The sequence below is a fragment of the Nannospalax galili genome, unplaced genomic scaffold (assembly GCF_000622305.1).
Source record: "Nannospalax galili isolate Female #2095 unplaced genomic scaffold, S.galili_v1.0 scaffold278, whole genome shotgun sequence".
NCBI lineage: Eukaryota > Metazoa > Chordata > Mammalia > Rodentia > Spalacidae > Nannospalax > Nannospalax galili.
The window spans coordinates 2,173,556-2,188,155 of record NW_008347536.1 but is presented as its reverse complement, the minus strand read 5'-3'; the positions used below and the strand labels follow the sequence as shown (position 1 = coordinate 2,188,155).

General features: G+C 39.1%; 1 protein-coding gene across 1 annotated transcript in view; it reads left to right on the top strand.

Moving 5' to 3' along the window:
* Positions 1 to 14,600, top strand: part of Tmem135 (transmembrane protein 135) — a 272,569-nt gene that overhangs the window by 17,999 nt on the left and 239,970 nt on the right. The window lies entirely within an intron of this gene.

The following is a 14,600-nucleotide window of genomic DNA, read 5'->3' as shown; positions in this document are numbered from 1 at the left end:
GGCACTTAGAGCTATAAACTTCCCTCTAAGGACAGCTTTCAGCATGTCCCAGAGGTTTTGTTGTGTTGTATTGTCTTTTTCATTAAGTTCCAGGAATACTTTTATTTTTTAATTTCTCTTTTGACCCATTCATCATTTAGGTGTGTGTTGTTTAATTTTCGTGTGTTTCTGTGGTGATTAGTGTTTCTTCTGTTGTTGATTGTAAGCTTTATTCCATTGTGGTCTGATAGGATGCATTGAATTATTTCAGTCTTTTTGTATTTGTTGAGGTTTGTTTTGTGCCCCAGTATATGGTCGATTTTGGAGAAGGTTCCATGGGGTGCTGAGTAGAAAGTATATCCTTTGGTGCTTGGGTAGAACACATGGAATTATTTCAATCTTTTTGTATTTGCTGAGCTTTGTTGTTTGTGGAATACTCAGTTAAGTCCATTTGATATATGGTTTTGTTTAATTCAGATGTCTCTCTGTTACGTCTCTGGCCTGTTCGCCTATCTAATGGAGAGAGTAGGGTATTGAAGTCCCCTACTATTAATGAGTTGGGGTTAATTTGGGACTCAAAGTCCTGTAGTATTTTTTTTATGAAGTTGGGTGCACCAGAGTTTGGTGAATATATGTTCATGATTGTAAGAAGTGGCCCTCTTTGTCTCTTCTGATTAGTTTTAAAGTCTGTTCTGTCAGATATTAGAATTGCAATGCCTGCTTTTTTCTTATTACCATTCGCTTGGTATATTTTTTTCCATCCTTTCACTTCAGCTAGCGTCTGTCCTTGAAAGTGAGAGGAGTTTCTTGCAGACAGCAAAAAACTGGCTTTGTTTCTTCATTCGTTCACCTAGTCTGTGTCTTTTGACTGGGGAGTTCAGTCATTAATATTTAAAGTTATTAATGAAAGATGAGTTTTGAATCCTGTCATTTTTATTTCTGTTTACATTCTTGATATAGCTATACTTTTCTACAGTTATACTGTCATTGAATTTCTTTCTGCAACCCCTTTGGTATAGTCATTCCTTTCTTCAGCTCTTTGTAATCCTTCCAGAACTCTGTGAAGGGCTGGTTTTGTGGACATGCATTCCTTCAGCCTATTTATGTCATGAAAGATTTTTCTTTCCCCTTTGACTATAATAGACATTTTGGCTGAGTATAGTAATCTGGTTTGGCATCTGTGGTCATTTAAAACTGGGAATACTTTGGTTCTGGCTCTTCTGCCTTTCATACTTTGCACTGAAAAGTCAGCTGTAATCCTAATTGTTTTCCTTTATATGTGACTTGCTGTTTCTCTTTTGCAGCTTTCAGTGTTGTGTCTTTGTTTTGTATGTTTAGTGATTTTACTGTGATGTGCTATGGGGAGTTTCTTTTCTGGTCTTGTCTGGTGTTCTATATGCTTCTTGTATTTGTATGGGCATGTCTTTCTTTAATTTTAGGAAATTTTCTTCCACGATTCTGTTGAAGATGTGGTCCATGCCATTATATTGGGATTCTTCTCCTTCCTGTATTATTTGTAAGTTTGGCCTTTTTATGGTGTCACATAATTCCTGCATATTCCATTCTTGTGATTTCTTAAATTTTTCATAATCTTTGCTTAAGTGGTCTAGTTCGTCCACTTTATCTTCCAGTCTTGTTATTCTGTTTTCCATTTTGTTCATCCTATTGGCGAGACTTTCTCCTGTTGTTTCTAGTTGGCTTACTGAATGTTTCACTTCCTTCTTCCTTTCAGCCTGAGTATTTTTCAATATTTCTAGCTCTTTTCTGAATTCATTCCGAAGTTTATCCCTGTCTTCCTTCAGTTCTTTGATTTCTTTGTTCGTATGTTCTTTAAATTCACTGAATTGTTTTATTATGTTTGTAATTGTTCTTTTGAGTTCCATGTCCTGCATCATGGGGGTTCTCATTGTACTCCTCTACAGGACTATTGGTATTTGGTGGGGATATTTTAGTTTGGTTTTTCATGTTATTATTTTTTCTCTGTGATTTTGACATGTGAATTTCTTTTGTAGTTTCTGATTCTTGTGTGAGACTCAAGCCTCCAAGTTTAGGTCTGATTCTTTTTGTGAACTTTATGTGTCTTTGTGCTTTACTTTTGGGGCATGAAAAGCTGGTTCCTGTAAGCTTCCAGTTCTCTCTTTTGATTTTATATTGGAGTGGCCAGATTGCTTTTGTCTTCAGGGAATCCCACAGAGGCCCAACTCAGATGAGGATCACGTGCTCTCAGGCTTTCTCCTAAGTTCTGGATCCCTCCAGAAAAGATTTTGGCCTCAGGAGTTTGGGGATTGGACTGGCCTGGGTGCCGGGCCCTTGAAAGATGTTGCTCTAGGCAGTTGGTGGTCGTGCCACCCAGAGATCCAAAGGAAGATGGGGGCGGGAAGCAGCCCCAAGGGCTCCTGGGGACTGCACTGAGGAGCTGGGTTGTCCTGGATGCAGAGGATCAGGAAGTGGAAAGGTTATCCCTGGCGTCCAGGAAAGCACCTTGTGGGTTGTGCAGCTCAGGGCAGCAGAGGTAGGTGAGGGCGGGCCCAAGAGGGCTCCTGGAGTCAGGAGAAAGAACTGGATTAATCTGGATGCAGAGGATCAGGAAGCAATGGTTGTTCCCCTGGTGTGCCAAGACAAGGAATGGGACAGGTCCCAGGCTAGAAGTTGAGACCAGTAGGGGATATGGGAGGGTTAATGAGGCTGGGAGAGTCAAGACATGGAGGGCACAATTGACTTACCATTGAGAGAGGCCTGCGTGTCGAGCAGGCTCAGGGAAGCAGGACCTTGACTTTTTGATCCTCGAGCCTGGTATAGATGTCCTTGACTTTTTGATCCTCAAACTTGGTATATAACTGAAGATGACCTTGACTTTTTGATCCTCCTGCCTCTGCCTACTGAGCGCTGGGATTATTGGCATGCACTCCTGCCTGGTTTATATGGTGCTTGGGATTGAACCCAGGGCTTTGTGTGTGCGAGGCAAGTACTCCGTCAACTGAGCTATATCATACCCTGTCACATGAATGGGATTTTTTTTCTCATTGATTTCTTTTCCTTCATTGTTGGTTCTCTTTCTTCATTATTTAGAAAAGCCTCTGATATGTTGATTTTGTATCCTGATAGTTTGCTGAAAGTGTTTATAAATTCTAAGAGTTTTCTGGTTGAGTGTTTAGTATCTTAAGTACAGGATCATGTTACTTGTAAAAACAGGTAATTTGACTTCTTTTTTCCTATTTGTATCCTTTTCTTCTTTTTCTTGTCTTACTGCTGTGGGTAAGACTTCAAGGCTTTACTATACTGACTATAGTGAAGAGTGGACACCTGTTTTTTGGACTTGATTTCAGAAGAAATGTCTATTTTTTCCCCAGACGGTATAAAATTGACTGTAGATTTATCATATATAGCCTTTATTATATTGTGGTATGTTCCTTTTATTTTTCAGTTCTGTTCTTTAGGGTTTTATCATTAAAGAATGTTGAAACATCCTTTGCTAAAGGTATTTCCTTCATTTATTAGCTGACCATATGATTTGTTTCTAACTCTATTTATATATTATACTATATTTATTGATTTGGATTTGATGTACTGTCTTCTCCTCCCTGAAATGAAACTAACTTGATTGCTGTGTATAGTCTTAATATATTCTTGAGTTTGGTTTGGAAGTATTTTATTGAGAATTTTGTGTTGATTTTTTTTTTATCAAGGATACTAGTCTATAGTATTAGCTATCCCACCAACCTGTTACCAGTTTTTGTTATGTTCTTACCTGGTTTTCATATTAGTCTATAGTGTTAGCTATCACACCAACCTGTTACTAGTTTTTTGTTATGTTCTTATCTGGTTTTTATATCATGGTGATACTGGCTTTATAGAATGAGTCTGGCAGTGTTTCTTCCCTTTCTATTTTATGGCCTGACAGTGTTGTCCCTGAGACAAACCCAGGATCTTGAGGGACATCATTAAGTTGTGATTATTTTTTTGAGATTTCTCTGACTTTTTAATGAGAGCACTCATACCTAAAATTTTCTTTTTGGAATAGCCCTACCTAAGTCCCAAAGGTTCTGATAAGCTGTGCTTTTATTTTCATTTGATTTTATGAATTTTTTTTCATTTTCTCCCCATTCCTTCAATAATCTAGTGTTCATGAAATAGCATATTGTTCAGTTTCCAAGTATTTGTGTAGTTCCTGTTGCTCTTGTTTTACTCTAGTTGCTCTAGTTTTACTCCCTTATGATCTGATAAGATACAGCAAATTACTTCATTACCTTGGTAATTGTTAAGACTTGCTTTGTGAGTTAGTGTGATAGCTCAGTGGGTAAAGGTGCTTGCTGCCAAACCTGATGACCTGACCTTTATTCTTAGAACCCCTATGAATCTCTCAAGCTGTCCTCTGACAGCTACACATACACACACACACACACACACACACACACACACACACACACAGAGTTAAAAAAAAATTGCTCTGTGGCCTAAAATGAAATCTATTTAGAGAAAATTCCATGGCTGCAGAGAGGAATGTATATTCCATATCTGTTGGATTTAATATTCTGTAGATATTTGTTAAGTTGATTTATCGGTGGTGTAGTTTAACTTTATCTCTGTAATTTCTTCATTTATTTTTAATTTGGATGATATATCCAAAGACAAGGATGTGATATTCAAGTCACCTACTGTTATTGCAGTGGGACCTGTCTGACCCTTTATGGCCATTAGTGTTTCTTTTATGGAAATGGGAATCCCAACTTTCAATGCACAAGTATTTACACTTTTATATCTTGTTGAATTATTCTCTTTATTAATATGTAGCACCCTTCTTTTTCTCTTCTGGTTAATTCTGGACTGAACACTGATTTGCCAGGTATCAGAACACCTATCTAGCTTGTTTTTGGCTTCCATTCACTTAATAGATTGGGGCATCCTTTGACTCTCAGTCTGTGGGTGTCTTTGCCAGTTGGTTGTATTTCTTGGAAACAACAGATTTTTTTTTTTTGGTCTTTTTGAGACAGGGTCCCCTGTAGTGCCAGCTGGCCTGAAACTCACTGTGTAAACCAGGCTGGCCTTGAACTCACAGAGATCTGCCTGCCTCTGCCTTCCGAGTGCTGGGATCAAAGGTGTGTGCCACCATGCCTGGCTGGATCTTATTTTTAAATCCTGTCAGGTAGACTGCATCTCTTTACTGGTGAGTTAAAGCCATTTGCTTTTAAGGTTATTACTGAGAGAGTTTTGCTAAGATGTATTGTTGTTGGTTGTTTTTTGTGCCTGTTTTGGATTGTTGTTTGCTCTTTTTCTCTTATGATAGTCTGGGTTTGCTGGTTTACTGTGTTGGACATAGTGAATTCTTTCCTTGCTTCCAAGAAGTTTATAGTCTTTCCTGTGTTTTTGTCTTTCTTTCTCCTCCATGTACAGTATTCCTGAAGTATCTTCTGCTGTGTTGGTTTTGTGGTCATGGATTACCTTCGTTTGTGCTTATCTTGAGATTTCCTAATTTCTCTGTTCATTTAAAAAAATATTTTTATTTTATGTGTATGAGTGTATTACCTACATGTGCGTATGTGCACCTGTGTTGTGCAATGCCTGCGGAGGTCAGAAGAGGGCATTGGATCGTTTGGAACTAGAGTTAACAGATGGTTGTTAGCCACCATGTGGGAGCTGGGAATCAAACCTGGGTCCTCTGCAAGAACAACCAGTGCTCTTAACCTCTGAGCCATCTCTCCAGCCCCCTGTTCATTTCAAAAGATATCTTTGATGGATATAGCATTCTTGGTTGGCAATTATTTACTTTTAGGGCTTGAAATGCATCCTTCCGTCCCTTCCTGTTTTTTAGGGCTGCTAATGAGAGATGTGTACTGTTCTGATGTGCTTGCCTTGTAAGTGAGTTGGTGTTTTTCCGTTATAGTTTTAATAGTGTTTCTTTGTATTTGCTACATGATCATATTGTGGAGGAATTTTCTTGTCATGTGTATTTGGGGTTCTAAATTCTTCTTGTGTTTGGGAGTCTCTCTCTAGATTTGGGAAATTTGTGTTATTCATGAAGTAGATTCTGTATGCCTTTATTTTTATTTATTTTAGCTCCTACCTTTTGGATTCTTGGTTTGGTTTGTTGCTCTTATTTGAGAATTCTTGGCCATTGTTATTGTTGTTAATATTATTACTGATGCCTTGTTGAATCTATTTGTGATGATTTCCATTATTTTAATTTGATTTATTAAATTTTTTTATTTCCAACATTTCTGTTTCATTTTATTTTTTTCTCTGTGATCAGAGCCGTTGACAGTCATCAGCGATTGTTTTATTTTTTTAAATCTCAATTTCCTTGCTGACATTCTTGTCTGCTTTGCTGAGTTTCTTCCACACCACTGATTTTCTCAGCCATTTTTCTGACTTTCTCCTCTATGTTGATGGCTCTGTTCTAAGTGCTGAATTGATTTCTTTATTTTTCTTCTGCCTCTTATTCTTTTTTGTCACTGATCATTTTTGGGTTGTGAGCCTGAGCCTTTCACAGCTGTGCCAGCTCTCTAGCCCTGGGTCACTGACCATGTTGACTAGCAAACCTTTGAGATCCTCATCTGGCACTCGTCTCAGTGTCTTTGAATCCAGCAGTTGAGGATTTACAGTCTTTTAGAGGAGTCTGTTGCCTTGTTTTGGCATTTTTTGTTTTGTTTTTATGTTGCTATTTATAAAACTGTTGGTCTGCGTGTCTCTTTCTGGTTTCATTTGGGGATATTACTGTGTAGCCTACTCTGTGAGCTCAATCCCTAGTACTGGTTGGAGAGGAGGAAACAGACTTTTATAGCAGCAACAACACATCCAAATTGTACATGATAAAGAAATAGGACTAAAACCAAGTAAAGGCCACTAATGTATCATCAGCTACCATAAAAACAAAGTCTTCCCAAGGCTGAGTTTGAGGCTTCTGTTGGCTGTGGGTTTGTCCTAGGGGCAGCACTGTCAGGCTGTTTTCACAACTGCATGGGCTACCTTCTGGGTGATGCTTCTGCCTCCCCTCCTCCTACCAGGGAACCTTGTGACTGGAGCTGTATTCAGATTGGCTGACTTCTCTTCAGTGTAGAATTTTCCCCTTTCTTCATACGTTTTAGCAGTCTGTCATTTCCTTTGTGAGTTTCTGATGCTATTCCTGTCTTTGGAACATAGTCTTCTTTTTTCTTTTCCTGACACTTCTCCTTCACTGGGCGAGCCAGGTATAGACAGCTTCTACTCCCCTATCATGCCCAAAGTTTAAACACTATTCTTTTAAATAGTCATCTTAATACTTTTAAAATTTGTGAAAACATTGATCCTTATTCGGTAGTTCCCTTGTAATATTTAGTATTCCTACATATTTTATGTTATGCTAATGACATATCAAAATAGGCTTTAAGAAGTTATATCTTGGGACTGGAGAGATGGTGTAATGGTTAAGAGCACCTTCTGCTCATGTAGAGGACTCGAGCTCTGTTCCCAGCACCCATGTCAGGGGGCTCACAACCACCCGCAATTCTAGCTCCAAACATCTATTCCTTTTATGAGAATGCCAAATTTCAACTTATCACCAGTGAAGCCTTTTGACTCATTACAGTTCTAGGTTATTTTGGCTTCTTGATTCCAACTAGACCATTGGGGTTTGGGATCCAAGTAAACCCACCTTTGGGAGTTCTTCAAAGGATTCTGTATCTATTATCAGTGATGAAGGTTTGTCCTGGTTGGTCTTGATTCTTTAAAAAAGTTTCACTTATTATTATTGTGTATAAGTGTGGGTGTGTATGAAATGTAGAAGTCAGAAGACAACTTTATGGGGTCCGTTCTCTTCCTCCACTTTTACATGGGTTCTAGGGGATTGAACTTAGGCCACTGAACCTGTGTGCCAAGCACTTTTACCTGTTGAGCCATCTTGCCAGCCCCCTGATTCTTACGCCGTGAAAAAAAATATACATGTGGGATCAGCTTTTTCAGACTCGTGTCCCAGAAATGCTCAGGCATAGGAGGCACCAGCTTGCCCAGGACAGTGAATTTCATGGCCTCACAGGCCGGGAAGTGTCCTGTGCCTATTTGCTGAGTCTTCATTTCCTCTCACCTTCTTTTCCACTCTCATTTCACTTGTCACACATGAAAGATTGTCTACAGGAAGTCAGAAATCCATCTGGAGGGAGTATGGCGATTCCAGGTAAAGGGGGAAACTAAAAGATGTTCAAAAATTATTTCCTGTAGAGTAAATGCTATTAAGATGATATGAGGCATGTTATTAGATGTTTTACAGGAGGTGGGGTCTGCAGGGTTTAGGAACCTTTTCCAAGAAATGACCTAGTGATGATATGACCATATACTAGGTGAATATGTTTTAGACTTAATGTTTATGGTACAAAACTAAACTTTAGCACAAGGAAATAGAGACAAATAAGGAATACTTTATAGAAAGAGAGTTTATTTGGCAATTTCCTGTGTCTAATCTGGTCCAAAATTTGATTTCTTTCCCTCCAAGTTTGATATTCTCTTACTTGAAGTTAAAAACAGTAAGAAAGCAGTACCTTAGGCCATATGAGTACTTCAGTTTAGCAGAGTTTGTGAAATGGAAGGTTCCTTCTTATGAGAGCTACATGTCATATTATAGTACACATTTTTAGTTGCAAATGATAGTGAAACTTGTTTGAATAACTACATTTAATCCACATTCCTTAAAAGGTAATTGAGGTTTTAGGCAAAATTGTGAAGTGTAAGAAGTTAAACATCTGTTTTAGTTGTGTGTGTGTGTGTGTGTGTGTGTGTGTGAATGTGGGCACACACTTGTTTTTCGTGCATGTGTGAGGGTCAGAGAACAACCTCCAGTGTGGAACCTCATCTCATCTTCCGACTTGTTTGAGACAGGGTCCCTTTGTTTCTTAATGCATGGAGCAGGCTAGCTGGCCAATAGGCTTTTGGGGCTTCTCTTGTCTTTACCTCCCATCTTGCCATAGGAGTGATGGGATTACAAATGTGCACTGTAGACATCTGAATCAGGTCCTCACACTTGTGGCAAGCACGTTACCCACTGAGCTATCTCTCCAGACCTTAAGTATCCTTTAACCTTTCTTTTTCTTGTTCTTGCTCTTTGGTCCCCATTGTTAACTTTCATGGTTTGATTTTTGTTTTCTTCTGGTTAAGTGTTCAAGGTTACCCTGTTTAAAAATAGTTAAGGGTTTTATATTGTTCAACTACTTGGGAGACTGATTAGGCTTTATCCATCCATTCATCTATCCACCCAGTCTTCCTTTCTATCTATTTAGTGGTACTGGGATTGAACTGGAACTGAGGGCCTCACATGTGCAAGGTAAACATTCTACCCCTGAGCTACATCCCTAGTCCTGTTAGTGTATTTTTTATGTTAGCAAATGGTGAATTGGTTGGCACATTTTAGTCAAGGTAGATCTGTGTCTGTGAATATCTCTGATTTGATTTCTTCTCTGATTCACTCGCCCATCGTCCTTTGTGTGGACTCTTAGTTTGCTTGGATCCTGTTTTGAGTGTTCAGTTCATTAACTGACTTTATTATTCCCAATATTCTTATGGGACAAACTGGAATAAACATACATATGTTTTGTTTCTCACCTGAATACAGTTCCTTAGTAAGAAGTGTATTATTAGAATTTCCTTCATTGCTTAATATGTTTCATACTAGAAGCTGTGATATTTGGCCGTATGCATTCAGAGGATCTCAAGATACAGAAGAGCATTCTTGTTAAATTTATAGTGCTATATAGTATGTAGCTGAAGTGACACTACTGTTTCCAAGGTTGTCCTTACAGTGCCAAGAACATTGGTTTCAGTTGATAACATGTGTGTAGTATATTCTGGCCTTATTCTGCATCTTATTCTTGATCTTTTTTGTCACAATTTTGTATCTTAAGTACATTTCTAGGTTATCTTTGAAGCTTCTCTTACTTTCTGTAGGAATTTGAAAGTATAGGAGAGGGTGGCTATTTTATAGGTAAGCATTGATCATCATTAAAGCTTGATGGTATGATTTTCTTTTACAGTATAGGGAAAACTTTTGAAGATCTGCTTATATCCTCCCCCACACAGTATTAATGAGTTGCTCTATGTATTTGTTACTTTTCTGTTGCTGTGATAAAATACTACCCAAATCAACTTGGGGAGGAAAGAGTTTTATTTACAACTCCCAGATCACAATCCAACAACCAAGGAAATCAGGGCAAGAACTCGAGGCAAGAACCTGGAGGCAGGAACTGAAGCAGAGCCTATGGAGGGGCACTGCTTACTCACTTGCTCCTCTGGCTTGTGTTCAGTCTGCTTTCTTATTCAACCCAGGACTACCTGCCCTGGAGTGGTACCACCCATAGTGGGCTTGGCCCTCCCACATCACTCAGCAATCAAGAAGATGCCCCACAGACCTGCCCATAGACCAGCCTGATAGAGTAAATAGCCTAGTTGACGTTCCCTCTTCCCAGGTGTGTCATGTTGACAACTGAAATATTCAGCATTTCCTATCTTTATTTGCTTATTAGTTTGAATATATATGTGTATGTATATGTGTATGTATATATATGTATATATGTATGGAGAGAGAGAGAGAGAGAGAGAGAGAGAGAGAGAGAGAAAGAGAACAAACTTGCATTTGTGTGCCACAGTGCTCATGTAGAAGTCAGAGGACAACTTTTAAGAGTTGTTTCTGTCCTTCTACCCCTGGGTTTGAATATGGGTAATCGGGCTTTATGGCAAGCATCTTTACTAGCTGAGCCATCTCTTTGACCCTTAGTTGCTTTGCTAGCTGCCTTTAGCTGATACGACAGTGCAGTGTGGTAAGTTTTGTTCCCTCTGTGATGTATAGGGTGATTTCCTTTTATGACTAGATAATAATGCCTTCAGTACTTTATGGCTTGCAGAGGGACTCATGTGACATATTTTGCAATTAATATTTTTGGAAACTGTAAAAGATATGCAAATATAAGGCTATAATATTTGGTTTGCCATTTTCTTTTTAGACATTTAAATTTGGCTTTTATAGCTTGCAATTTTAACCTTACAAATAGAAATGTTGGTAGCAGTTCAGTTGTATTGTGTCAGACTTCCTCAAAGAGTAGAATCAACTTGTGTGTGTGTGTGTGTGTGTGTGTGTGTGTGTGATCATGTTACTAGATCCCTTTTGTTCATAGGTTCTGTATCTTGGATTCAGCCAACTGTGATTGAAAATACAGTTATGTGCTGCAGAAGTCATTCTGGTCAACAAGGACCATATATATGATAGTATATGCGTATATATCTGTTAAAGGTTTCATTGCCTCCCAGTAGGGCATTCAACTAAGGACCAAACACATGGGTTGTGGGGGCATTTAAGTTCCAAACAATATCATTCTGACCTTGGCACCCAAGGCTTATTTCCTTCTTGCAGTGCAAAATGCATTGTTTATCCCTAATAATTCCCTCAATCTTGTAACTGTCCTAGTATTGCTGAAAATCTGAAGTCCAAAGTTTCCCCTGAGACTCAAGGCAATCTCAGCCATGATCTACAAAAGTGTAAAATTATCTACTTCCAAGGTACACAGAGTAAACATGCATTTTCCAAAAGGGGGATACGGGGAGTAGAAAGTAGGTTAGACCAAAGCAAGACTAAACCCCAGCAGGTGAAACATTAGCTCCTATCTCCATATTGGTGCATATCTGAGTTAACTCGTTTGTAAAGAGGAATATTTATTTCCCTTTTTGGGGCTTTCAGTCCATGACTGTGTGACCCTCATTGCTTTTGGGCCTCTGGTTAGGTAGTATAGGAGCTCCCGAGGGCTGGAGTGCTTGGCCTCTTTTTAATGGCTCCGATTTCCCCAGCAGTTGCAGTATCTTTGGTAGCACCTTTAAATGTGTTCTTTTCACTAAGTGGAGAGTATTCAAACCTTTCTATTCTGCTTTTTTTTTTCCCCAGTTCTTTTTGTAAGTCTGACTAAAAGCAACCTGTTTTACCTGTGTATCAGTCTAAATGTTGTGCTGCCTTGAAATTTCCTGAAGTATTAGCTTATTACCTTTAGACTCAACTTTCCACAGTCTCAGGACATGAACATAATGCAGCTATTTCTTGTTTTGACCATGGTTTAGTAAGGATGGCCTCTAGTGATTTCCAATGGAGACCTCATTTCTGTCCGAAACCTCATCTGCATAGTCTTTACTGTCCATGTTTCTTTTTAAAAATTTAGTTATTTTTTATTGTGTATGTGTGAGTGTTTTGCCTGCATATATGTAAGTGTGCCTGTGGAGGCCAGATCCCTTGGAGCTGAAATTACAGATGGTTGTTAGCTGTCATGTGGTTGCTGGGAACTGAACCCCAGTCCTCTGGAAGAGCAGCCAGTTTTCTTAACCCCTGAGCCATCTCTCTGGCCTCTACTGTCCATATTTCTTTCGGTATACTATTATCTGAGTCCTGTAGAAATACCCAATAATCTTTGCTTATACCATTCCAGGCTTTCTCTGGCCTGTACCCCATAATTCCTTCCCCAGATTCCTTCAGCAAACCAATTCCGAGCCTTCTCCACATTGTCTAGGCATGGGCACGGTATCTGCTCTACTTCTTTGTAGCAGTTTTCTGTGTGATAGTTTTGTGTTACCATAACACAAAACTACCTGAGTAATTGAACGTAAAAAGAGGAGAGATCTGTTTTGCTTCATGGTTTTGGGGATTTCAGTGCATGACTGCTTGGCCCTGTTGCTTAGAAATCTCATGGCAATTAGGAAGCAGAAAGGGAGGTTGAAGGGGACTGTATTCCTAGTACCTCCTCAGAGTAGTATTCCGATAGCCAAACAATTTTTGCTAGATCTCACCTATTAAAATTTCTGTGTCTTACCAAATAGTGCCGCCGACTGGGGATGAAGCCTATAACAGGGGTCTTTGGAGGGCATTTAAGTTACTAAAGCAGGATACAAGTTACTTTTACCTTTTTCTTCAAAACAGTTGTTCTCAATAAGGGACAGTTTTATCTCCTAAGAGATATTTGGCAATGTCTAAAGACACTTAGGTTGTCGTAAGTGGAAGATGTGGCTAGCATCTTGTGTCATTTAGAAAGGAGATGACAGGAATACTACTTTCTATAATGCATAGGACAGGCCCTACACCAACAAATTAGCTCCAGATGTCAGTAGTGTTGAAGTTGTGGGATCATGCTTAAAAAAAAAATCATTATTTGCTAGTTACTTGAAGAAAGAGTAAATATAAAATCTGTTACTCTGAAGTATTTTATTTTTCCAAGAAAATTAGAAATGGATTTAGAAGAGATTAATGATCAGCCTCTAGGGCTAAAAGCGAATACTAATTTCTAGCTTGACACTAATAAGGCTAAGATCATGGTTAGCCCCTTTGAGAGTAATTAGACTTGTAGTAGTCTGTGGTCAGACTGCAGCACCAATACTAGTACATTAACTCTATGAAAAATGTATGGCATTAATCATCAGGGAAGTCACAAACGAATCACAAGGGGGTATAAATGCATTAGGTGAAATGTGTAAAATCTTGATGGATGTGAAACGATGATACTGTTGGAGGAGGAACTTTGAGCTCGTGATGGGTATGTGCCTATAGTGCCAACTACTTGAGAGACTGAGGCAGGAGGAGATCTTGAGGCTATATTGAGACCTTTCCACAAAACAAAACAAAACTCCAAACAACACTAGACCAAAACAGGAAAGCACCAGGAGGGAAACTTTGCAGCTGGGAGCTATCCTCATTTTGTCTCTCCTCAGTCTGTACTTCGTATTTATTCACTTGGTCTCTATAGTTACCCTTCGTGAGCTATGTTTTGTGCTGCCTGTTTCTTGACTCATACTTGTACTATTGATAATGGTGTTTATGTTTTTTTTAGATACTTTCACATTTTGTAGTCTTAAATTTTAGTTCTGTGGTACATTTCACATTACTTTGTGTGTGTGGTATGAGGCTGGGGACAAAGCTAATTTTATCCTCCTCCCCCACCGACTGAGATCTAATTTTTCCTATGTCATTTATTTTGAAAGAACCACAGCCCTCCAATTCCTCCCATTATCTCCTCATTACTTTTTTCCTGATAACTTCATGTACGCTTTCTATTTCTTTGACTGGGTTTTTTTTTTTTTTTTTTTGGGCTTTTTGAGACAGGGTCTCCCTGTAGCCCCAGCTGTCCTGGAACTTACTATGTAGACCAGGCTGGCCTTGAACTCACAGAGATCTGCCTGCCTGTGCCTCCCAAGGGCTGGAATTAAAGGCATGCACCACCTCGCCCGGTGATTTATTATTTTTTAATGGAGCTTTTGGCTACTCTAACATTCCCCTCTCTGAAGAGGTAACCCTAAAATCTTTTAAGGATTAGATACAAGTTCCCAAAATACTTTTGACATTTTTGGTCTTTGGAACAGAGTATGTTGCTAAGAGGCCCAAGGACATTTTGACTTTTAGCCCAGAAACTGGCTACTTTTCTTTGGGGTCTTTTTACCCTAACTACCTAGCCAATTCCTACTTCCTATTCTTATCACACCATCCTCTGAAGAGGTTACCCTAATTGCCAATAGGGAATCGGGACGCAGACCACTCTGGCTTCTTCCATGCTGAACAGGGACGTAGGGTGAAGCAATTGGAATACCCCTTCAGTGGGTCTATCTAAAAGACTCCCAAATTGCATAACTCTTATCTGTAG